This window comes from Cupressus sempervirens, chromosome 1 (assembly GCF_028749045.1).
Source record: "Cupressus sempervirens isolate cs-2001-9-10 chromosome 1, ASM2874904v1, whole genome shotgun sequence".
Classification (NCBI taxonomy): Eukaryota; Viridiplantae; Streptophyta; class Pinopsida; order Cupressales; family Cupressaceae; genus Cupressus; species Cupressus sempervirens.
This window is the reverse complement of record NC_143118.1, coordinates 889,428,765-889,454,466: the sequence shown is the minus strand read 5'-3', so window position 1 is coordinate 889,454,466 and position 25,702 is coordinate 889,428,765. Positions and strand designations below refer to the sequence as shown.

Sequence of the window (25,702 nt, the reverse complement as noted above, 5' to 3'; positions counted from 1 at the left end):
TTTTTGGTTGTATGTTGTGGTTTATTTTACTTATGATTCAAGGATTCATGTAAATTCTTGATTTACTATAATAGGGTTGTAGATTTCATGAAGGGATAGGTTGAGTATGAGATTCAGAAAGATGCAGATGTCTAACTCACACGGTGAATGGATAGATCAGGAAGTCCTGATACATGAGATGTGTTAATGAACTTCAAGGATGGATGCCAGTGATTTGTGGGATTCCCTTATAGATAAGGCATTGATCAGCTATAGGATCAAAATGTTATGTTGTTCATGTCTAGGTTATGCTGAAATCAAATTTAAAGTCAAAATCCTTTTCCCTTTCTATTGAAGAGTTGAAAAGTGTTACCCTCACTTAGCTTATCTAGTTTATATTTCATGATTCTAGCTATTTCACGTCTATGTGTGTTAGAAGATTAAGGGTGTTATCTACTTTTTTAGATTCAAGTGTATACTTTAACACTGGTACCATATGAATGAATCTAAGGTACGCCCACCTAGGTTTTGTAGAGCCTGAAGTAGAAGGGTCTAGCCTTGTAGTTGGCTCCGGTGTCTAAATAGATATGTTGTAAATGGGAGGTAGCTACCCTTAGATGTATTTTTTTCTCATTGGGATTTTTAAAACATGATGTTTTAAGACACCAACAACTCCCTCTAACATAATAGCATATCTTTATAACAAGGTCCTAATCGTGGAAGATATCTTACTTCAAGAATACAATTAAAACTTAGATGCACCCTTTTTTTCAATATTAATGCATACTTATCAATGCATATAAATTAATTTTTAGTGTCAATCAAATATATAGAAAAAAAGAATAACTCTTGGAGATTTCTTTGCACTTGACTTCCACAAAAGGCCTTGTTATTTCTCTACACATAAGTTCAAGTGCACCTTTAAATTTCTTGTGCCTCAACTCCATTTTTCCCACTCATACTAGAAACTAGTTAAATCATCCAATATTTTAAAATTCACATTAGATGGCCGATTGGAATACTTTGATCATCACATTGTCTAGAACTTATAGATGAATAGTTTGTATTTCCAAACTTGGAAGCTTTATCATTCTATAGGTGGTCTTTCTGAACTGGTCTATTTATTTTGGATAGATCACCTTTGAACTAATTACTTCCATATGTGAGTCAATCATGTCCAATACCATCATTTGTACATCTAAAAACTCCAAACTCATTGTGCATAGATGTAGCCAATGCCAAGTTTCCAATAGAAGGATTAAACTTAAGCTTCCAAAATCCCCCACCTAAACTGATTGATTCTTGAATTACAAATATTTTCATCATGTAAGATCATATAACCTCAAAAAATTATCATAGCTCCTAGTAATGATAGAATTTTCTCACTATCGACTCTTATGAATGCTAAAATGTGCCATCTAATGGCTCTTTATGTTTTTAAATATTGGGTGATCAAGAATGTATCACAAGTTCCAACTATAGAAGTTACTATCATCAACACCACTATAAAAGACATTTGGCTGTTAAGAGTCATAAGAAACAAACCAAACCTCAAACCCAAGAGCTTTCCAAGCATGAATTGTTTGCATGTTTTTTTTTCAATCTGACATCTAAGACCAATACCTCTAAAAGATCTACTATAATATTTGAAGACAAACAAAAACTTTCCTAGTCCTTGTCCACTATAAGGAACATGGACTCACAAGTTACTTTATTATGACTACTTCATCTTGCTTCAATTCTATTTAGAGACTATCTTTAAATGTTCTAAACTGATATTGTGAAGTTTCCACCATAATTAACTTGTAGGAGATTGGATTGTGTGTTTCCTTTTCTTGGTCTCAACTTGATATTTTTTTTTAAAAAGCTACAATTTTTGATCCATTGAATAAGCTTGAGGTTCATTTTGTCCTAAAATTGAAACAAAGATATACTCAACTATACTAAAAACCTTCTTCTTGTTGGCATTATGATACATTTTTTTCATTAGTTACAACACTTATTGGATTCTGAATGCTTACCGAGCTCTCATCAGACATTCCTTTGTAAGCCAAGCTTTACCTAGTTCTCAGTGTTTACCGAGTGATCGAGGTGAACAAAGAAGTCAGTGTTTACCGAGTGATCGAGGTGAACAAAGCAGCCAGTGTTTACCGAGTGTTCGAGGTAAAGAAAGGAATCAGTTTTGACCGAGTGAAGATGTACTTAGTATTGATCGAGAACTTCGTGATAACCGAGCTCCTGAGGTTATCAAGGAAATTAATTTTACCGAGCTCAGACAGTTATCAAGGAAACTAACTATCACCGAGTCACAAGGTTCTATCGAGTGTTTCCTTTGATCACCGAGCTACAGTTCAGATAGAAGTGTTCACCGAGTGACATCTCTTCTACCGAGTCTCCAGTGGTTACCGAGTTCAGAACTACTCGAAGTGTTTAGTATGGACCGTGCCTTCACTTCTACCGAGTGCATGATGATGCCGAGTAACGCAGTGGACGCTGAGTATCAGAAGGACACCGAGTCAGTTCAGTGAACCCGAGTTTTTTACCTTGGGCCGACTTTGTATAGAGATTTGCACTTGTTGTTTTGGCCGACCTTGCATGTATTGTTTATTTTGGATGGTATATATATGCAATGTATTGTATCATTCAAATGTAACAATAATGGTAATGAATGAAAATGCGAAAGTGTGAAAGAAATACATGCGTGCGAAAGTATGTGTGCTGAGTTGTGAAGGTATTCAACAAGGTCAAGTTTTGGAGCAGAAAATTTTTATCTATCACATCAAGGTGAATCAGAGCATAGCGGATCTTATCAGCAATCAGTTGTAATCAGATCCACTGTTTCATTCTAACAGGTGAATCATTTTTTGTAAATCCTTTAACAAGGTAGAATTAACAGTCTTTTGTAAATCTCCTAACAGAGTGCATACTTTATTGTATGTTTGTAAATCCTCTAACAAGGTGGATCTAGCAATCCTTTGTGCTCCTAATAGGGCAGATCACCAGAAGTGGTCATTGTAAGCCTTAACCGGCCAACTTCATACTGCAGTAACGAAGCTTTGTGGGTTTCATCCCCACCCTAGTTTTACTTTCTATTTGGAAGGTTTCTGGGTCATCAAATCTGTGTGTTCAAGTGTTGCAAATGATTTTGTTTCATGCTTACAGTAGGTTACTTGGATGAATGGTGAATATATCAGTATGCAGTTTTATTGTTTAAAATTTTAAAAGTTACTGATTCACCCCTCCCCTCTCAGTAACTTGTCATATCTTGAATATTTCCAACAATTGGTATCAGAGCAATAAGGTTCTCAAGATAAAAGTTTCACAGCTTGAGCAAAAATCAAGGACAATGGAGATATTCAGACTTGACAAAACTATTGAGAATGAAAAGCTAGATCTGAAAATGGCCATGGCTCAACTCAATGAAGCAAAAGAGCATCTTTCACAATCCTTGAAAAGAAGAAAAGAACTTGCAAGGCAAATGAATGACCATCAGTATGTTGAAGAAAAGATTGACGATCTCTCACCATCAAGTAGTTCAGATGAAGCTGACAAAGCAATCAAAGAACTTTTAGAAAAGAATGGATCTCTGTAGGAAGAATTAAGAAAGCTCAAAAGGGAACAAGAAATCCAGTCCATCAGGCTATGTGAAATCTTGGAGCAAAGGAACAAGGCAGCTGAAGACTTAGAGGTAAGGAATAATCAATCCTCTCAGCTTGAAAATCTTGTAACTCAATTATCTAATGCAAATGAAGAAATTATGAATCTAAGATCTGAGAATGAGAATTTGAGAAATGACTTAATTACTGAAAGGCAAATCAATGCAAGCTTACAAAGTGATCTAATCTCTGAAAAACAAGTCAATGAGAGAATGGTAAAATCTCAAAAGGACATGGATCAATTGAATCTGCAAAATGAAGAAAACTTTCATAAACAAAATGGTAAAGTAGGCCTTGGATACAAGGAAGAAGGTGAATCCTCCAAACAGGGTACTCAAAAGAATCAAAGACCTACTTGCAGCCACTGTGGTAAGTTAGGTCATACATCTAACAAATGTTGGAGCAATGGAAAAGGCAAATTTAATGGAAAGTGCTACAATTGCAATCAGCATGGACACAAAGCCAATGAATGCAAAGAGAAACCGAAATTTGAAGGTAAATGTCACAAATGCCAAAAGCAAGGTCATAAGGCATCACAATGCAAATCCAAATCATTTAATCCAGCTGAACAACTTGTCAAAGCAATATTTGGTTGGGACTACAACACTTGGTGCAGATGTCATTATTGTGGAGAATATGGTCATACTGGCATAAACTGTGCAAGGCATCACCTAAGAAAAAGGGATACCACTGTAAGATGTTATACATGTACAGAACTTGGTCATATATCTAAAAACTGCATGAACATAAAGAAAGTCGAGGATGAGAAGAAAATCAAAGTAGACAATATTCGGAAGCAAATGAAGCAGCAATGGATTCCTAAGTCTACCGAGCCAGATAATTCAAGTGATGGAATGGTCACTCAAGAAGTGAGTGACTCTACCATTTCCAATTAAGACTCATCAGGATAAGACCAGGACTGTATCTACAAAGCAATATCCCAAGCAGTCCTAGAATGAAAATATGATCAAATCAGTATTTCAGATACATCAAGATCATGGTCGGTACATGACCTTACCGAGCTCAGTCGGGTGCAATAAGGCTTCTTTCACCAAGTTGCACTTACCGAGCATGGTTGGTTCTTCTCTTACCGAGTTAAGGTCGGTTTAACCTATTTTCTTTTGGTCACCGAGTTGCGAAGTTTAAGCCGAGCTAGTGGATGACAGTCTGTTGATCGCAGCTACCTCCGTACTGAACATTAATGGCGAATTTTTCATCAAAAGGGCAGATTTCGACCTCATTTTTCACCGCGAATTCGAGATTTACACAAAAAAAAGGGCTTTCAAGCGATTTGAAGAGATTTTCCAGCGAAGTATTCTTACAAAACCTTTTCACTCACCGAGCAGCAATGGCATCCGCAAGCACCAGTAGCAACAAGGCGAAGAAGGGTTTCGAAATGCTTGTGAAGGGAACGGAATGGAAGGCACCTACGTTCAAGCTCGTTCCTGCCATCGCTGAATCACTCAATCCCAATGGAGCTCAATCACAAATTCCACCCAAGGTACTCCTCGTGAATGACATTCGCACTCATTTTAAGTGTGCTATTCAAGAAATAGGGACATTGGACATGGATAATGCCCTAGCAGAGTTATGTGTAAATGGTTCTCTCAAAATCGAGCACAAGCATTTGGAAACAAAAGGTTTGACTCACATCGCGCATATGCCTAGAGACTTCCAAACCAAATGGATTAGGTATATCTTGAGTCGAGTGCATAATGGTCAGTTGTGGTTGGAACAACCCGTTTTGATAACCAAGAAAATGATTCACAAAATCACGGGTCTCTCGATGCTCAGCAAAGCCAAAACCACCAAAACCCTAGGACGGGATGAGTTACAGAGGAAAACCCTAGCCGAATGGGATGGTAGAGGTTTGAAGGTTAACACTATAACAGATCCGGAACTAAAATTTGGCATACATATTATTGCATATAAGTTATATAGTTCCAGCAGGTTAAATAGTGTACCGTGTGAAGCTGTGGATTTGGCCCTAAAAATTGTAAAGAAGAATCTTGAGCTTGATCTGTCAGAAGTAATGTTGAAGCAGTTAAACAAGAACATGGACAGTATAAGGACATCGAAGAATAAACCCTGTAAATTTGGATCTCTGTTAATATGTTTACTATTTTATGTACAAAAATTCTTTCCATCAAAGGGAACCGTAGAATGGAGAAAAGATGTCCCAATTTTGTATCAGATTAAAGAGTTTATAACAGAGATGGGAGAAAATTTTGATAGTATCATGGATAACTATTTTGAAGACTTTAAGGAGAGGATGAATAACCGATTCAGAATTCCTCCTAGGCTTGTTGAAGAATATAAAGATGACGTATGTTTTATGGTTGACTGTGACAAGGTGTACATACAGGCAATTAGACCCCGAGTTGCATGGGTGAAACCTCTTCCATATGAGGTAAATATTGATGAAACAAGGGATATCATTGAAGCACTGGTAAATGAGCCAGTAGACCCAAGGCAACGGATTTTTGGTACTTATGATGAAGCAAAGGCCAGAATTGAACTGGAAATCAAAATTCCACAGGCCATCAGCAAAGGTAAGAGGAAAGTGACCAAACTGAAAAATGCAATAGGTCCTCTTATGCTCACCGAGGGAAAAGGTGAAGATAAAGAAAGTGAAGAAGAAGAAGAAGGAGAAGAAGAATCAGAAGAAGAGCAACCGGCAAAGAAGAAAGGCAAGGTAATCATTACCAAGCCCAAGAAGCAGCCTACTGCAGTATTTACTCGAAGGACAAGAAAAGGTATTCAGGAACCTGTATTGGTCAAGCCTGCACCTACATTCGAGCAAAGGCTCAAATCATTGGAAGAAGGAGTTGGCATCACAAATTTCAAGGCATTGAAATTTGAGACAAGGACTGATGCAGAGAAAATGCAGATTGAGGAACTGGTACTTAACAAAATGGGAAAATGGAAATACTCCCCGAACCAGATTGCTCCTCATATCTCTAAAGAACTACTGGAGAGAGTATAGTCAAGATGGGAGTTAGCCACCAAGACGGTAAAAGATATATAAGAGCAATCCCTGAAGAATCTTAGGCCTAGTCTCACTGGAGCAGAGGTAAAATCTGAATTGAAAACCTATGAAGGTAAAATGATGATCAGATTCCACACTTGTTTGATTTTGATCAAAGATATAAAGCATGTTGTAAATGATGCTACAAACATGTGGAAAAACATCTATCATCTACATAAGCCCAGTGTAGACCCAGTAGAAATAAAGGATGATGACAGCAACAACAACAGTGATGAATCAGATAGCGCTCCATCCATCACAGTTACACCAGGAGAGTTGCATGCAATGATGGAAGAGAAAGAGGAAGAAGACAAAGAGGAAGAAGCTGAAGAGGAAGATAAGGAGGATGATCCGGTAAAAATTGCAGCAGCAGTTATTGCATCCCTTCCTCACTCCCCAGCTAAACCTGTGACATCATCAAGGTTGGACACAGCTTCAACAGGTTCATCTACACCATATTTACCATCTACACCTGCCATATCTCAGCTCCAGGTATCATCAGTGGAAGTGACTACCACTTCATCTACCGAGTTGCATCCCTCTTCGTCTACCGAGCTGCACCCCTCTTCATCTACCGAGTTGGCCTCCTCGACTCCATCTTCATCAGTTGGTATTTCTGTAAGTTCTCCAATTTTGACTACTCCAATTTGTTCTACAATTTTGTCGCCATCTACTTTAGGCACAGTAAGCTTAGATACTATATTACCGAGTGTATCACCATTTTTGGCCAGTACTCAAATTTTTGACCCTGTACATACTCCTATTGGCACTCAACCCTCAAGCATCCCAATTTTTACTGCTAGTCCTTCTGTCTCTACTGTTGTGTCTATTCCAAAGGTCAAACCAGTCATCTCAGAAGTCAAACAAAAGAAACCATTAAGACTTATGATCACTGGAAAGGAAATTCCTGACGACATTGACTTGGACACAGAGATAGTAATTCCAAAGATTGACTTTGATAATGCTACCATTGAAGAAATGAGGTATGCTAGTCAACTTATTGAGAAAAAGGCTACTCAGATGCAGTTAAGATTGGAAAGGGATAAGGAATACAGGATAATTGAGGATGCCCGGAACATAATTACTGAGGCTATAGGTGTTGATGTTGATACTTCTCAACACATTTTGATTCAATTGGAAGAGGCAGTTAATAAATTCAATGAAGATGCCTCCGGACAAGAAAAGATGATTGAGTGTGCAGCAAAGAAATTTGATAATAAGGTGTTGGGGCACATTGCCCAGAACATTGCAATAAATCAGGTTGCATTAACCTCAGTTTTGGCAGATATGAAAAATTCTTTTAATAATGTAACATCTCTTTTTGCTAAGCTTTGTGATGTTACCGAGTACACTAAGGGAATAAGAGAGAAACTAAATAAAATTGATGAGGATTTGAAGGTGAGCGCACATAACTTGAAGCTTGACCCCAGTTCAAGCTCATCTCATCACCTCAGGATCAAATTTTTGTCAGAGAAGCAGGCAGAGCTATTGAGAGAAGAGGCAAGGATCCGATCTACATTGATAGATATCCAAAACATGATCCTTCCCATCATGGATTCAATGCAGAAGCACATTGCACATTCAAAGACATTAATCCATGATAATAACTTCTCCATTGCAGACCATGTGATTGAACTTTCGGCTGAAGTTCAAGTAGCTCTTTCCACCTGCAAAATTTTGTAAAAGAATTGGGATAAGACTCTCCAGCTTATTCTTCAGGTACATTCAGAGTTCATCTCTCATTTTGGTGTTTCTATATAAGTATATATATTCTTTTATTCTTTGGCATTATTGTTAAAAAGGGGGAGATTATTGTTGGATATGTATACTATGGGTGAATAAGTGTTTTTGGAGAAATTGTACAAAGGAAGAGATATACAGCTCATGTAAATACTGTATGTACATTCTATGGGGGAGTTGTATATAATGAAGCTATGTATATTCAGAATCAGTCATCAGCATGTCAGATAAATTTTGTCTCATAATTTTTTTTGTCACTAATGCCAAAGGGGGAGATTGTTGGCATTATGATACATTTTTGTCATTAGTTACAACACTTATTGGATTCTGAATGCTTACCGAGCTCTCATCGGACATTCCTTTGTAAGCCAAGCTTTACCTAGTTCTCAGTGTTTACCGAGTGATCGAGGTGAACAAAGAAGTCAGTGTTTACCGAGTGATCGAGGTGAACAAAGCAGCCAGTGTTTACCGAGTGTTCGAGGTAAAGAAAGGAATCAGTTTTGACCGAGTGAAGATGTACTTAGTATTGACTGAGAACTTCGTGATAACCAAGCTCCTGAGGTTATCAAGGAAATTAATTTAACCGAGCTCAGACGGTTATCAAGGAAACTAACTATCACCGAGTCACAAGGTTCTATCGAGTGTTTCCTTTGATCACCGAGCTACAGTTCAGATAGAAGTGTTCACCGAGTGACATCTCTTCTACCGAGTGTCCAGTGGTTACCAAGTTCAGAACTACTCGAAGTGTTTAGTATGGACCGTGCCTTCACTTCTACCGAGTGCATGACGATGCCGAGTAACGCAGTGGACGCCAAGTATCAGAAGGACACCGAGTCAGTTCAGTGAACCCGAGTTTTTTTACCTTGGGCCGACTTTGTATAGAGATTTGCACTTGTTGTTTTGGCCGACCTTGCATGTATTGTTTATTTTGGATGGTATATATATGCAATGTATTGTATCATTCAAATGTAACAGTAATGGTAATGAATGAAAATGCGAAAGTGTGAAAGAAATACATGCGTGCGAAAGTATGTGTGCTAAGTTGTGAAGGTATTCAGCAAGGTCAAGTTTTGGAGCAGAAAAGTTTTATCTATCACATCAAGGTGAATCAGAGCATAGCGGATCTTATCAACAATCAGTTGTAATCAGATCCACTGTTTCATTCTAACAGGTGAATCAGTTTTTGTAAATCCTTTAACAAGGTAGACTTAACAGTCTTTTGTAAATCTCCTAACAGAGTGCATACTTTATTGTATGTTTGTAAATCCTCTAACAAGGTGGATCTAGCAATCCTTTGTGCTCCTAACAGGGCAGATCACCAGAAGTGGTCATTGTAAGCCTTAACCGACAAACTTCATACTACAGTAATGAAGCTTTGTGGGTTTCATCCCCACCCCAGTTTTACTTTCTATTTGAAAGGTTTCTGGGTCACCAAATCTGTGTGTTCAAGTGTTGCAAATGATTTTGTTTCATTCTTACAGTAGGTTACTTGGATGAATGGTGAATATATCAGTATGCAGTTTTATTGTTTGAAATTTTAAAAGTTACTGATTCACCCCTCCCCTCTCAGTAACTTGTCATATCTTGAATATTTCCAACACTTCTAAAGTATAGGCCATTACTACAAGAATGTGTTGACATAGATAATTAGGACAAATTTGAGTAACATCAGCATTACCATCTAGCTGAACCCACACAACATCCATTCTTCTATAAATATAATAGTTATCTTTTATTACATAGAATGATCTATTGTAGAATTTTCAATATTTAAGAGTATTCATTAGCTATTAAACTTCATAACTATGAATCGAAAATGACAATGTTTTCATAATTGCATAAACCAAACACCTTGATAAAAATTATACCTAAACCACCTTCATACTCCAATTAAATCATTTTCTTGAGCTTCTCATCTTGCAATGAATTGATAATAAAAATATTTAATTTTAAATAGTGTAACGAACATGGAACCATAATGAGATGAGAGGAATAACTACTATATTTTTGTAGCTAATATTATATGGTGAGCCTAAAATATAAATCTCATAGAAAGAAATAAAGAGACTGTCACCATAAAAAATCCAACTGACCTATGTGAAAAAAATAATTCACCATTAATAATACAAAATGTTGAATAACAAGAGTAATTTGTTTTTCCAATTTCAAGCCAAACTATGAGGCCTTCAAGATGCACTGGAGATTTGATATCACATATTTAACTCACGAAGAATCACAATATTTTGAAGAATGCTTTCCTAAGAAATAAATTCCATTCCAATACCATCACAAAATTATATGTGACTTCTATTTTTTTATGAATAGTCCCTTTCAATTAATATAATAATAAAGTTACATATTCACAAAAAAGGGGGGTCAAGGGATACAAGGGTCACCCTAAAAAAGTTCAAATGGCTAGAAGCTAAAAATTTAGTCACTCATAAAAAATTAAAAAAAGCGCCCAACATGCAAGAGTAGTGCTAGCCAAGGGAGGATCACAATCATCAAAACCCATACATCAGAGGGTTTAGTGGGTGGCTTAGGAGGAGCCCACCCATCAACAAGATCATTATTTTTTTTTTTTTCTTTATCTCCCTCTAATATGGGAGGTGAAATTTTTGAAGCCTAGATATTGGGGGGTGGGGTGTGGGGGCGAGCGGGGGGGGGAGAGGGGTTGTTGAATTAGGATCTATAAATTTTTTATCCCTTATAACAACCTTATTTTATTCACCATATTTTCCATCTCATATCTAATTCATGCATAACATAACTTTTAAAATCAAAGTGTTTTAATAAGTAGATCTAACTATCAATCATATGCATGAAATGTAAACACATAACACAACTATTTAGTTACCTTCAAACCCTCCAAGGTGAAGGTAAAATTGGGGTGGGGATGACACCCACAAATCTTCACTACTGCAGTAATAAATTTAAAATGTTAGGGATACAATTTTGATCACTTCTGATGATCTACCCTATGAGGGGTTCACCCTATTAAAGGCATTTAAGAATGTTAGGTCTTACCTTATGAAAGTATTTTACACTTATAATAAAGTAAGGACTTTGTTAAGATATTTACAAAGGTTTGTTAAAACTACTTGGTTAAGTTTTTTGTCCTAATTCAATTTGTTAGAACTATCTTAGTACCTAATCCTTTGGTCTGCACTATAATTGCTAATTATAGATCTCCTCCTAATCTTTGATATAATCTCCAATCTAATATGTCTTTATTCTCTCATGCATGCAACATCCAAAACTTAATTCCTCTACTTCCTTTGCACACTTCACAATTTCTTCTGTGATAGCACATTCCACATCTATAAAAATAAGGTTTTTATCTTCCTATTTGAAGACTTCTAAAGAGTTTTCTAGATGCTTCCCTTTTTCATCTTGATCTAATTGGTTTTTCACTTCTCATAGGGATCGATGATCCATGTCAAAATGTGTAACAACCTCTGTAACAAACTCTAAAATCATTAAATGTTGCATTCATATCATATTGAAGCAATTTACCTCAAAGTTTGTGTCATTTTAGACTTTAAATTCTACTCTATGTTGCACTGAACTTACTATCTCTAATGCTCGGTCATAATTGTTCTTCATTCTATCGCTCAACCTTAATTGTACTCGACACCAACTATATAACTCAACATCTATGTGCTCTATATGCTTGGCATTCACTAGGCTCAACTTGTACTAAAAATACTCAGCGACCAAAAAAATTCTCTTCTCCTATAGAGCTTGGTATATACATGTTTATTTATAAGTCTTCCACATGATTCAGGCTCTATAGAGTAGCTCAGTCATAGTGACAACCGATTGACTCTGCCTCATATATGACTAAGTGTTAGACACTAGTAGACAACAAGATTTAGAGATACTAACAATATCACCCTTTGACATTAGTGGAAAAAATACTTTGTCATGCTTACATATTTACAAAGAATAGGAGTACTCCCCCTAAGCCTATGACTTAGTTTGTATAGAACCTCAAAACTTTTCTGACTAAATAATATAACACTACATATATTACATGACTCTAAGTATTTTTATTATGTCTTTGTCATACCATGTCTATCTTTTAAGCTCTACTTCCTATGTAGTCCCTGATCTCATCATTTTCCCATTATATGTAATCATTAGTATTACATTCTCCCTTCTTTTTGTCACTTATGATTATTATTGGGGTTGAATGGGTGGAATCAAACTATATTTATCATTAAATGGTTTGTGTATTTGATTATCATGGCAAGAGCATGATCCCACGTTGTTCTTATTGATTCCAAGACATGAATCTTTAATTCCAATTGTTTTGCCAAGTCAATTAAACTGTCAACAATAGAAAGATTATGATCTGTTTGAATTAGATCCTTTGTTGAATTCAGTTCATATTGCATAACTTTCAGATTAGGTATAACCATTGACTAGATAGAGATTAGTTTAGCACTTATGCTTCTATCAGCTGTTTGTATTTCAACCAATTTTCCTTGTGAAAATAATAGTTTATTGTAATGCATTGTGCTAGATTTTGTTGATTGTGAGATTAAGCTTCCTGATTGTTTCATTTCAGCTTGAATCCATTGTATGTTTTTTCTGAAAATCATTGGTTAACCTTGGCACATCACATAAGATATTATACAATTTTATAATCTTGTGTACAAGCTCCTCTATATTCTATACACATGCCTCTAACTCTACCTTCTTCTTGGCAATGGTTGTAGCGACTTTCTCTATAATGTTATTCTCCAATTTCTTTGTTGATCATGTCATTAATTTCTCATTCACTTCAATATCTCAAGCATTTACTTGTTCAACAATTTGTACTAGCTGGAAAATAATAGGGTCATTCTCATCAATATTTTGTACATCAAAAAAATCAAAAAATATATCTATTATGTCATGCAATACTTGTTTCTATTGTTGTTCTCTTTTAATTTCTTCTTGCTTCATTTTCTTTGCCAAAATGTATTGTAGAATGACCATTTTATCAAGACTAAGATTTGCCAAATCCCATTTTGGCATCTCAATGACTTCATCCAGATTAAAACTAATATCTTGAGAATTGTCCTTTATTTATTTTCCTTTATTTTTCTTTTGAGTGCTATTTCTCAACACTAATCTAGTAGAAGTGGGAAATGGGGTGTCACAACTAAGTCTTGCCTGAGATTTAGTGTTTGACATAGAAATTGTAGAATTTGGCAGTATATTTTTTGTTCCTTCTCATGTTTCCTTGTTTCCCTCAATTTGAGGTCCTAAAATATTTGGTCCTTATTGACTTATGGAAGAATTTTACATAGTAGTTTCGTTGGTTGAATTCTCTATCTCTTACATTTCTCCTTTAGTGTTTGCAAAATTTTTTGGCTCATCAATTGGAGTGTCAGTTGTGATGGCATGTATAGGTGATATGTTGCCTTGTGGGCTTAGAACACTTGAGATTTCTTCACCACATTGATCATATTTGATGGTCATAGTCTCTACTGCTTTCTCCTATTCAACTCTTTAAGTGGTTAAACAAAAACAAATTTTCCACAATAGTTCATTTTGATGTACTACAACTTCAATCTTATTATGAAGAATCATAAAAATAAGGAACAAATTGGTTCCTATACTTTTCCAAAAATTTTGACTTCTAATCTTTTGATAATTCAAGCATAATTTTGGCCAAAGTGCCTTCTATCATTTTTTTCTCCATGTCTAATGCTTGTTTCCATCTCATTTCTTTAAATACTATACAAATCAATTGTAAATTTTTTTTCCAATTCAATAGTACCCAATTTATTGTTAGCCATCATAACTATCATGATCTCTTCTACTTTGGATTTGTCATCATTATTCAATGTATCATATTTTAGAAAACTTGGTAATTCTACAGAGCTTCTAATGCTGACACATACCTCATTAATATTCTTTGATCTTTTAAGTGTTGTGACTCAATGATGTCTTGGTTCATCTAACTCAGTCCTCTCTACATCTTCCTCTTCAATTTCTTTCTACTTGACTAGTCTTCTTCCCTTTGTCTGGCTCCCAATGGCTTCTCTTTTCTTCTTCTTTGAATTGGAGCCACTTAGTTTAGTAGCAATGACTATCCCTTTCTTTGTAGATGTCTCAACACTAGATATTGTTTCCCTTGTTCTTGACTTTTTCATTGTAGGAGAAGAGAGGAGTGTCACTACTAACTTTTTTGAAACCTTCCTTACTTTAGGATTTTCAATTTTTATAGTTTTAGCTTTCTTTGCTAGTGGAGTGACCACTACTAGTGCTTTACCCTAATCTACTTCTCATTATTCCTTGTTCTCACCACTATTAAATTTATCTTCATCTTCACCAAGACCTTGTGTAAGCTTCAAAGGTTTTTTTCATTTTCTCTAGGAGCCTAGCTTCTCTTCTAGGTCTTCAATCATTTTCTTTCTCTTCTTATGTTTTGAAGCTATTTTGATATCAACTATGATTTTGGCCTTAACTTCTTCATATCTCCCAAAAGATTATGCTTTTGCATCAATTTCTTCTTTGAGTAGTACATCAATATTTGCACTTACACTATCACTATCAGTTTATAATCAAATGGTTTAAGCCATGATTTCCTAGGCTTGACTAGTTGAACAAATATATTATCTATGTCTACTAGAAAGCATACATCATTGTAATGTTTCATCACTAATGTTGTTGGGATCCTCATTATTTTTCTCATCTTTTATTTGAACTCCTCAAAATACATGTCCATAACATTCTCAAAATTTTCTCCCAACTGAGTTGTACATTTACTAATCTACCTTTGACAAGTTTTCCTGGCTCCCAAACTATTGATATAAGATTGTTTTGAAGTGAAGAACCTGTAATAGAAAAATCATTATTTTTTCAATGATGTCAAACCTGTTAGGATTAAACCACAAACAAAAATAGTAATTACATGAAATTATAACCAATATCAAAAAATATTGAATCACACATAGAAGAACACAAGACACCATGATTTGACATGGTTTACCCAATCCCTAGGTTGTGTCCACCAAAAAACAAGCCCAATATTATTACGATAAAATGATTACAACCTTATTATAATCTATAATCCCATATAGCTCAATACTACCACGAGAAGCAATTTCACATCACACACCATCAAAGATACCTAACTATAAGCCATTTTATACAAGTATTTTTGTCACTTTAGGGTTACAACATGTCAACCAATATATGTCAGCCATACGTTGGCCACATCCTAAAATGTTTTGCCCCTAAACCCCAAAAAATTATGAAGTATGTGCAGTACTTCCCTGATGAGTCACCACAAACTAACAAAACCTGCTACCTTTTGGTGAGAGAATTGCTTTTTGGTCTAAAAGCTATCATTTAGTTGATTGATGAAGAGGATTTGAAAAGAGGAGATAACAATAGTACCTAGAGAAAGGTTGAGTTATTTGGTATGTAAAAGAAGCACTAAGACCAAGTAAGACATTGATACTATAGTGTAGTATTTATCTACTTGAAGTCTAAAATGAAAGGTTACTCAAGTTAAGACTGGAAGAAAAAATAAGAAAAGTGTCTATCAAGCCTTACTAAGTAGTTAGTGCAAGCCAAGTAGAAATCAGTGAAAGTCGAGTGAAAAAAAAGAGGTGACAAATAAAGATGAAAAATAGTGCAAGATGAGTGATTTTTAGTATATATCGAGTAAATTTTAGTTGGTGCCAAGGATCAATAAACTTTAGTGTTGGTCGAGTGACTAAACAATATAGTTTTTGAGTGAGAGAAAACAATGTTAAAACAAAGATTTGACAAATCTGAGCAGACTATTTTGTTTTCTTGAATTATGTGAAGTGTGTAGAAGATAACTATGATGACCTAGTGGTATAGAATTCAAGGTAAACCATTTTGAGGTGAATTCAAAGAATATCATAGAATAAGTTTCTAGAGGAACCAAATGGAAAATTGGGTAGATTCATTGTATCCTATCTAACCCTAAAATGGATGATTGTGGTTAAGTGGAAAAAGATTTTAATTCTCTATTTATAGAGATAGTTGGTCAGAAGAAAAGGTTTTCATGTATGAGAACCTAAAGAAGACAAGGAGTCTACGGTATTGCTTCATTCAATGGTTGAATAGAAGTGACTACAATTGGCATGCAAAGAAAGAAGGCTTAAGAGTATGAATTATTGAAAGATGAACAAGCTATCAGAGTTGAAGTGCATGAATGCCAAATAGATCTAAGAACTTCAATAGAGATCTATAATCTACAAGTAAGTTGTAATTTTTTATCAGATCAAGCCTTAGTATTACTTTTTAATCATTGTATCAGCCTAGAGTAAATCTTTTAGATTAAGGTTGACCTAATAGTCATTTTTAAATCCTTTAACTGGGTGACATTCTAATGGAATGGTCTAAAGTCCTCTAACAAGGTTCACTCCTATCAAGGTGATTGAAATCCTTTAACTAGGTCATATTTGACAGTGTGTATTGTAACCTTTAATAGGGTTGGCCTTCCATAGGGCATCACTTCAAAAGAGTGAGAATTAGTAGCATGAAACTAGTGGTTTTTCCCAAATTGGATTTCCATGTAAAATCCTTGATTCAAATATGTTATTGAATCTATTATGTTTCATGTTTACATTTTTGCAAAGTTGTTCTGACCTAGGACAATAACCTACAAAGTTTAAGTATTGTATGATCTAATGGATGCATGCATGATAAGGTTTTATGGATATGGGTCTGCTAAGCATTGAAAAGTTTTGTCTATACATCTGGACCTTGAATAACTAATTCATCCACCCCTCTTAGTTATTCTAAATAATTCCAACACTAAAAAATATTGCTAACAACATGAAAATAATTGAAAACATAAAAGAAAATACACATAATCAATGATGCAAACTTACACATTGAATTCGTCACCATTCTGGTCGATGTTAGTTTATCTTCTAATTGTGCCCCTTACAATTTAATAAGGTCATGTTCATGATCCTTCATGACAATCTTCCATGCTTGATCAAGTGTCATACATGGCACACTATTTAGTCTACTCAACTGATAAAATGTGTGAGAAATAACTCTCACTACAAACTCAATCACTGGATCTATGATGGTAGAAATAGAACTCCCTCATCCATTCAATTAATTTTTTGTGTTAGCCTCAATTTCTTCTCTGCTCATACAATACATAGTCTTCCTTTTATCCAATTTTGGATACCTAGTAACCTTGTGAATTATTTTCTTTGTGATCTCAGTAGGTCAATTTTCTAGCCACAACTTCATATCATGGATTCTACTTAGCACTACCTTAATCCTTTTAATCTTGAAATTCCTCACAAAATATAGGGCATGAGTTAACCCTTTCCTTTCAACAATGCTGAATTCATCATTCATTATTCCTTCATCACATAATTTCTCATATGATTCACGAATCTCATAATCACCAACTTCTCCAATTTTACATATGTAATAACTCCGTACATCATGGATCATAATGACTTTAGGTGGTATAAATGATAACAAACCCATTGGGTCTCCTTTCATAGCAATCTCAAGACTAGTATGAAATTTTGGTAGAGGACAAGTGTCATTCTTCACCAATTGAACATTACTTACCTCTACTCCTTGATTCTTTGTTGCAATTGATGAAGATGTCATATTTACTCATTAGAGTTTTGAAACTTTGTGTTCTAAACAACTTGGCACAACTTAAATCTTCACTTGATCAATCTTTTGCCTTAAAATCACTTATGTGAATTGCTCAAATTTCTCTGTATTATTGACATTTGAATGCATGATGTGTAAAATACCTTCAAATTTTCTATATATACTCTCATCTGCTCAAATGAGGGTCTCCAAATGTTGAGTTCTCTGTTAGGTGTTTAATGTAAATAATTATTATTTACACTTTACTTAAGTTTACTTAGGATAAATGCATTGTTTTATTATTTATTACATTAGACACCTAGGAGTTTCCATACTCATATGAGTTGTCATGTTGATAACATAGGAGTAAGCAAATCTAATTTAGCACATGGTATCTACAACATAATTTTATGTGACACACCTTTGTAGGCTTATCCTCTCATCATCGCACTAACTCCTATGCTTAATAGAGGATAACTCATTCCTAGTGGACATGTGCTTAGTTGTGAAGCTTATCATATTGCTAATTCCTAGGCATTCTAGATGCATCTGAGAGGCCTTTATATACAAGCAACTCTAGTGTAAATAAATCAATTACAATGAATTTGAATATCATATTGTTATTTTGATCATACTTTGTTGGTCTATTTGTGCTATTTATTGTGCTTCTTGGTCTTGGGTGAATTTTGCCCTAAGGCAAATTCATACATGGTATCATAGCTATACCAAATTCTTACAAGATGGAGTCTAATTGTCACAATCAATATTATGCCTTTGAACTTAGTCTTTTCTATACATCTCAATCTATTCCATCTAACTTGGCCTATACATCAATTTGGCATTCGGGTACTCGATCCATATTGTAATGCTTGGTCAATATAGACAATTTTACTAATGTTTAGAGCCCATTGTTTAAATGATTGATGTAGTAGGCCAATCTTGACTCATAGAGAAATTAATAAATTCATAAAAAAACACAATACAGATTCAAAATCTCAGTTCTTTGTTCCTCTTAACTACTTCTACATGGATCTCTAACTCCATTAAATAACAACTACTACAAAAAGTTAGAAAATTTCCAAATTTGGTAGATTTTGACAATAGGAAAAACATGCCATTTTTGGTAACTTCTAAAAACCCTCCAAAAGAAAATTTGAAGTTTCCTAAATCTACCCTTTAAACTTAAAATGTGAATTGCCAACTAATCTTTGAAATTTAGAAAGAAATTTTGAAGTTATTACAAAGCAGAAAAATTAAAAAAACATCTAAGATATTTTAAAAGTGAAATTCAGAGGTCAAGATGGAATTTTTGGCTCTCAAAAAAAATTCAAAACGGCCCCAATAGAGCTAGTTGAGTTAGAATTCACCTTAACTATAGATTTTGAAAAAAACCCACAAAAATCTAAGAAAACCCAGATATGAGTCAAAAGTTATGGCTCTCTGAACTCCTTGAAAAGAACAAAGCTCCTATGAGTTCCAATCCTCAAATTGCTTCCATTTAGGCTCATCTAGTTGTTGCAACTCCCATTCCATAATCCAAGTGCTATTTGTTGGTGCCAACCCTTCCCACTGCACAAGATATCTATTGTAGTCACCCTAGTGAGTCTGAATAGTCTTCCTGTCTAGAATCTGTGCAACCTTTTCTCTCTTTTTGATGGGTATGGTGTGTGTCTAGTCTACCTCATCCTCTTTTCCAATAGAGGTATCATCACCATGGAAAGTATACAAATCAGAAATATTAAACACATGAGATATATCAAGACCACTTAGAAGCTCTACCTCATATACATTATCATTAATCTTTTTCAAAATCTTGTAGGGCCCAAATTTCTTATATTTTAATTTATGATAAGTCCCTGTAGGAAACCTCTCCTTTTTGAGATAAACCATCACTAGATCCCCTACATTAAAAACTTGATACCTTTGAGTAACATTTATAGAAGCTTTATACCGCTCATTGTCATCCTGCAACTTTTGTCTTACATCTTCGTGCAACTGGTGGAGTTTCTCTGCAAAGGCTTCTCCATCATCACTGACCCTGTCACCCAAAGGGAGTTGCACCAAATCAAGAACACCCTAAGGGTTATGTCCATAAACAACTTGAAATGGTGACTTTCCAATTGACCTATTCACTGATCTGTTATAAGAAAAAATTTCTTGAGATAGTGCCAAATCCCATTATTTGGGCTTCTCTCCAACGATACATTGCAATAGATTACCCAAACTATAATTGACAACTTTTGTTTGTTCATCTATTTGTGGATGGTAAGCACTACTAAACTGTAATTTTGTTCCCATTTTCTTTTATAACATCTGTCAAAAATGACTCAAGAACTTGGTATCTTAGTTAGAGGTGATTGTTTGAACCCCATGCAATTTGACTATCTCAAAAAATAATAACTCAACCACCCTAGTAGCATCACTAGTTTTGTTACAAGCAATGAAATGAACCATTTTTGAGAATCTATCCACAACTACAAAAATAGAGTCATTACCTCGTTGTGTATGCAACAATCCCTATACAAAAGCCATACTCAAATCTGTCCATGGTCTAACTAGTACTGGTAATGGCATGTATAATCTAGTGTTCTAGGAGTGTCCTTTGGCTACTTGAGAAACTCAACACCTCTCCACAAACTTGGTGCTATCTCATTTCATCTTTGGCTAATAGTACTTATCTGCCACCAAATCTATTATTTTATCCTTCTCGAAATGGCTAGCCATACCGCTACTATGAAATTCTCGAATAATATTTTCTCACATTGAGCCTATAGGAACACATAGCTGCTTTCCCTTGAATAAGTAACCATCTTGCATTAGATAATCACCTTGAATAGTGTTTGCATGTCCAAGTACTAGATTCTTCAACTGATCAACAACTTCCCAAAAGTCACTATCAGACTCATACAAGTCTTTGATTGCATCAAAGTCAACCACCTCTATTTCCATGATATTCAAAAGAACAACTTGCCTACTCAAGGCATCTACAACTTGATTCTATTTCCCTAATTTATGCTTTAGAACAAAGGTATACCCTTGTAGGAAAGAGACCCACTTTGCATGTCTAGTGTTTAATTTCTTTTGTGTGTTCATGTATTTCAAATAAATATGGTCTATAAACAACACAAATTCTTTGGGTACTAAATAATGCTTCTAGTGCCTCAAATCTTGCACAATTGCATAGAATTCTATATCATACATAGAATATTTCTTCCACACATCATTCAATTTTTCACTAAAAAAGGCAATGGGTTTACCTTCTTGGCTAAGTACAACACCCACATGTGAGGCATCACAGTCCACTTCAAACACTTTGTCAAAATCTGGTAGTGCTAGTACTGGAGCTTCAATGACCTTCTTCTTTAGGTATTGGAAGCTCTCTTCAACCTCTTTGGCCCATGAGAACTCTCGACCCTTAGTGCAATCTGTCATAGGAGCTACAATGCTATTGAAATTACAAATGAACTTTCTATAGAAAGTAGCCAAGCCATGGAAACTTCTCACCTCGATGATACTACGTGGACTAGGCCATTCGAGAATGGCTCAAACTTTCTCTGGATCCATCTTGACAACATCTACAGAAATGACAAATCCTAGAAAAAACAAGCTTTCTTGCATGAACCTACATTTCTTCAAATTAACATAGAACTTTTGTCTCCTCAATACCCCCAATATTATCCTCAAGTGTTGCAAATGTTCTTCCCTTCCCTTACTAAAAATCAACATATCATCAAAATAAACTACTACAAACTTACCAATGTAGGGATGCAACACAATGTTCATGAGTCTCATAAAAGTACTAGGTGCATTGGATAAACCAAAAGGCATAACCTTCCATTCATACAAACCATCCCTAGTTTTCAAAGCTATTTTCCACTCATCCCCCTCTCAAATGTGGATCTAATGGTACTCACTTCATAGATCAACCTTAGAGAAATACTTCGCTCTAGCAAGAATATCCAACATATCATCCAAACATGGGATAGGAAAATGATACTTGATGATTATTCTATTGATGGCTTGACTGTCTGTGCACATCCTCCACATCCCATCTTTCTTTAGAGTTAATAATGTTGGGATAGCACAAGGGCTCATGCTTTCTTGTACTAAACCCTTTGGTATGAGCTCAGTCACTTGTTTGTCTAGTTCTGCATGTTGGGTGGGACTCATTCTATATGTCGCTTTATTGGGGAGACTTGCTCCTAGAATAATATCAATATGATGTTGGATATCTCATTTTGGGGGAAGCCCATTAGGTAGCTCCTCTGGAATGACATATGGATATTCTTCCAACACTATAGCTGCTTTTGGTGCTATAGTCAAGCCTTCCTATTTCCCCTTTTATACTACTAATGCATTACAACACCCTGTCACTTTCATCTCCTTGACAAGTTCCTTTTCAAATAGCATACTTTTAGTTTTTCCATCACCCTTTAGAGGTAATAAGACTACCTTAGATCCATCCTTCCAAAAGGTGTAAGTATTCTTCTCCCCATTATGAACAACCTTTCGGTCATACTACCAAGGATGACCCAAGAGGACATGGCATGCATCCATCAGAATCACATCACACCATAGCTCATCCTTGTAAACCTTCCCTATGGAAAATTTAACAAGATATCTATTATCTACTATGACTTCACTTCCCTTTTTAAACCATGCAATCCGATAAGGATGAGGGTGCTTTTCACACTAAAGATTTAGTTTATCTACCATTTCTTTAGAAACCATATTCTCACAACTACCTCCATCTACAATTACTTGACATGCCTTTCCCCCTAAGGTACACCTTGTTTGAAATATGTTGGTCTTAAGCCATGAATCATCAGTGCTCTTCTCCTTTACATCCTCCTTGGTTAGAATAATCATTGTCCTTCTCATCATGAGACTTTCTCCCATATCTAGAGGTACTTCTTGTTCAGATTCATTGTCAGCCTAGGCTAGGTTCACTCTAGATGGCCCTCCTTGATTTCTATCTTGCATGTTGAAATTGGAACACTCAAAAGCCCAGTGGCCTTCTTCTCTGCACCTAAGACAATTAAAAGGCCTTCTCTGGCTTTCCCAGCCTCTTCCACTTCCATAGCCTTGACCTCGCTAAAACCCCCTTCCTCTTTCTTAATTTGAAGGATCTTGCCTAGCATCTAAAAATTTTTCATAGCCTTGAAAACTCTCTCCCCAACCACTATTAAAACCACCCTGAAATGGAGTTGATGTACCAATTCGACCACCTCTATTCCTCTGCTTATATTATCTATTTTTCTTTTCTTCAACTTTCAGAGCTAGTTGGTAGGCTTCCTCCATATTGTTAACATGATTCATGCTCAGTTCATCTTGACTAGAGAATTTCAAGCCATTAACATATCTAGTAGCCATCTGCTCATTATTTTCTTGATGTTTTATGTGCATGGATAACTTGTAGAACTCATTTGTATAGTCTTGCACTAAAGACAAGTTTTGCTTCAAATTTTGGAATCTGTGAAAGAGGTTTTGTGAATAATCCATGGGTAAGAATTTTTCTCTTAGCTTTTTCTCCATCTTGATCCATGTCTTAATCTTCTCCTTGCCATTTCTAACTTGCTTCTTTTGGAGGTGATCCCACTATATCATTGCATGTCCTTTTAGCTTTTTGCACACAAACTTCATCTTCTTTTCTTCTATCATGGGCTTCCATTAAAAAAAAATTCCCATCTCATTCAGCCAGTCTATTAGTTATTCTGGATCAAGACTACCAGCATAGTCTAAAACATCAATTTTTATTACTTCATTCCTTCCTTCTAAAGCCCTGAGAACTCTATCTTCATAGCTCATTTCTCCCAGTCTCTCATCTTCATTTTCTCCCTCTTCATCAATATCATTTCCTCTTTGTATTTCTTGATTATCTAGCTACTCATTGAGTCATTCAATCTCCCTTTGCATATATAGTACCAATCTTTGCATTGGCATGACACCTCCTCTTCCTCTTCCTCTTCCTCTTCCTCTCCCAGACATCTTACTACTCTTATACCAAATGATGTAGCAGGCCAATCTTGACTCACAAAGAAATTCATAAATTCATAAAAAAAACACAATATAGATTCAAACTCTCAATTCTTCATTCCTCTTAACTGCTTCTACATGGATCTCTAACTCCATTAAATAACAACTACTAAAAAAAATAGGAAATTTCCAAATTTGGTAGCTTTTGACAATAGAAAAACATACCATTTTTGGTAACTTCTAAAAACCCTTCGAAAGAAAATTTGAAGTTTCCTAAATCTACCCTTTAAACTATAAAAGGTGAGTTTCCAACTAATCTCTGAAATTTAGAAATAAATTTTGAAGTTATTACAAAGCAGAAAAATAAAAAGAATACCTAAGATATTTTAAAAGTGAAATTCAAAGGTCAAGATGGAATTTATGGATCTTGAAAAAATAGTTGAAATGGCCCCAATAGAGCTGGCTGAGTTGGAATCCACCTCAACTATAGATTTTGAAAAAAACCTCAAAAAATCTAAGAAAACCCAAATTCGAGTCAAAAGTTATGACTCTCTGAACTCCCTGCATCAATGATTTTTTTTGCACTATTTTTTCCATAGGTATGCTCTAATGCATCTTTTCTTATGCAGATATGAACTTTAGCTCATTTTATGTTAGGAACTAATATAAAATATATCATTGAGTACATAGTTTCTTATATACCTTTCTTGATCATTTTGAGGTGGTGTTCACCTTCTCCATTGGATTGGGTGGCCTTAACTTCATTTATTCCACTACTTCTAGTTTTCACCTTTTTCTTCTAGGTTTGATTTTTCTCCTTCTTTGTTTGTTCAACATCCACTTTTCATTTACCCTTGTTGTGTTCATTGTTTGATTTTGGTGCTTGGGTCCTTCAACTCTTATTCACATGTCCAATCTTGTGACAATTAGAACAAACTTTCTTAGGTGCATTCTTGTTTGTCCAATAGGATTTTTCCTATGATATGCATTCATAAGCTCTATGTCCAAACATTTGATAGTTGTAACAATATCCCTCAACTCTAGGTATGGAAGGTATGTTGTTCATTCTTGATCTACACTTATTTATTTGATGTCCTTTCTTCTTGCAATACAAATAATAACCATTAAACTTAGGTTTAGGGTTTTGCAAACCAGTTTTGCTTCTACAAATGTTTGCAATATGACCAAGTTTTCCACAATGATACAATGTAGGCTTGTCTTTTGACTTTGCATTCCTTAGCTCTCCACTCTTGGATGATTATCCTTCTTTAGTAGATAAATATTTTTTTGATAGAAGTGTTGTTAGATGCCTTAGGTGATCTCATTATCTCTTCAAGGTGCTTTATTTCTTCACTAAGCTAGTTCATTCTTTCCACAAGTTATTTGATCTTAACTCATTCTTTAGTAAGTCAGTCTGTGATCTTAGAGTTTCTATTTCCATGCCCTTCCAATTTAAGTCTTGATTTGAAAGCATTAGTTGATTCATCATGTCCTGTTGATTGTTTGTAAAAAAAATTACATTTGATGACCTTTCTTCAAGTTTGATAGGAATTTTTCTTTTGTCTTCCTTAACCACAACTTTGTATTTTTAAACTTTCTTCTTTTGCTTAGTCACTTCATATAGCATTACAAAATGAATTTCATGTTTTCTCTTTAATCCTTTGACTTCTTCATTTAGGATATTATTCTTCTCAATTAGATCTATAATTTTTGC

General features: G+C 35.1%; 1 protein-coding gene and 1 pseudogene across 2 annotated transcripts in view; one reads left to right on the top strand and one right to left on the bottom strand.

The window, feature by feature from the left end:
• Positions 1-25,702, top strand: part of LOC149580707 (MLO-like protein 1) — a 406,166-nt gene that overhangs the window by 170,851 nt on the left and 209,613 nt on the right. The window lies entirely within an intron of this gene.
• On the bottom strand, positions 976-20,560 carry LOC149580708 (uncharacterized; annotated as a pseudogene).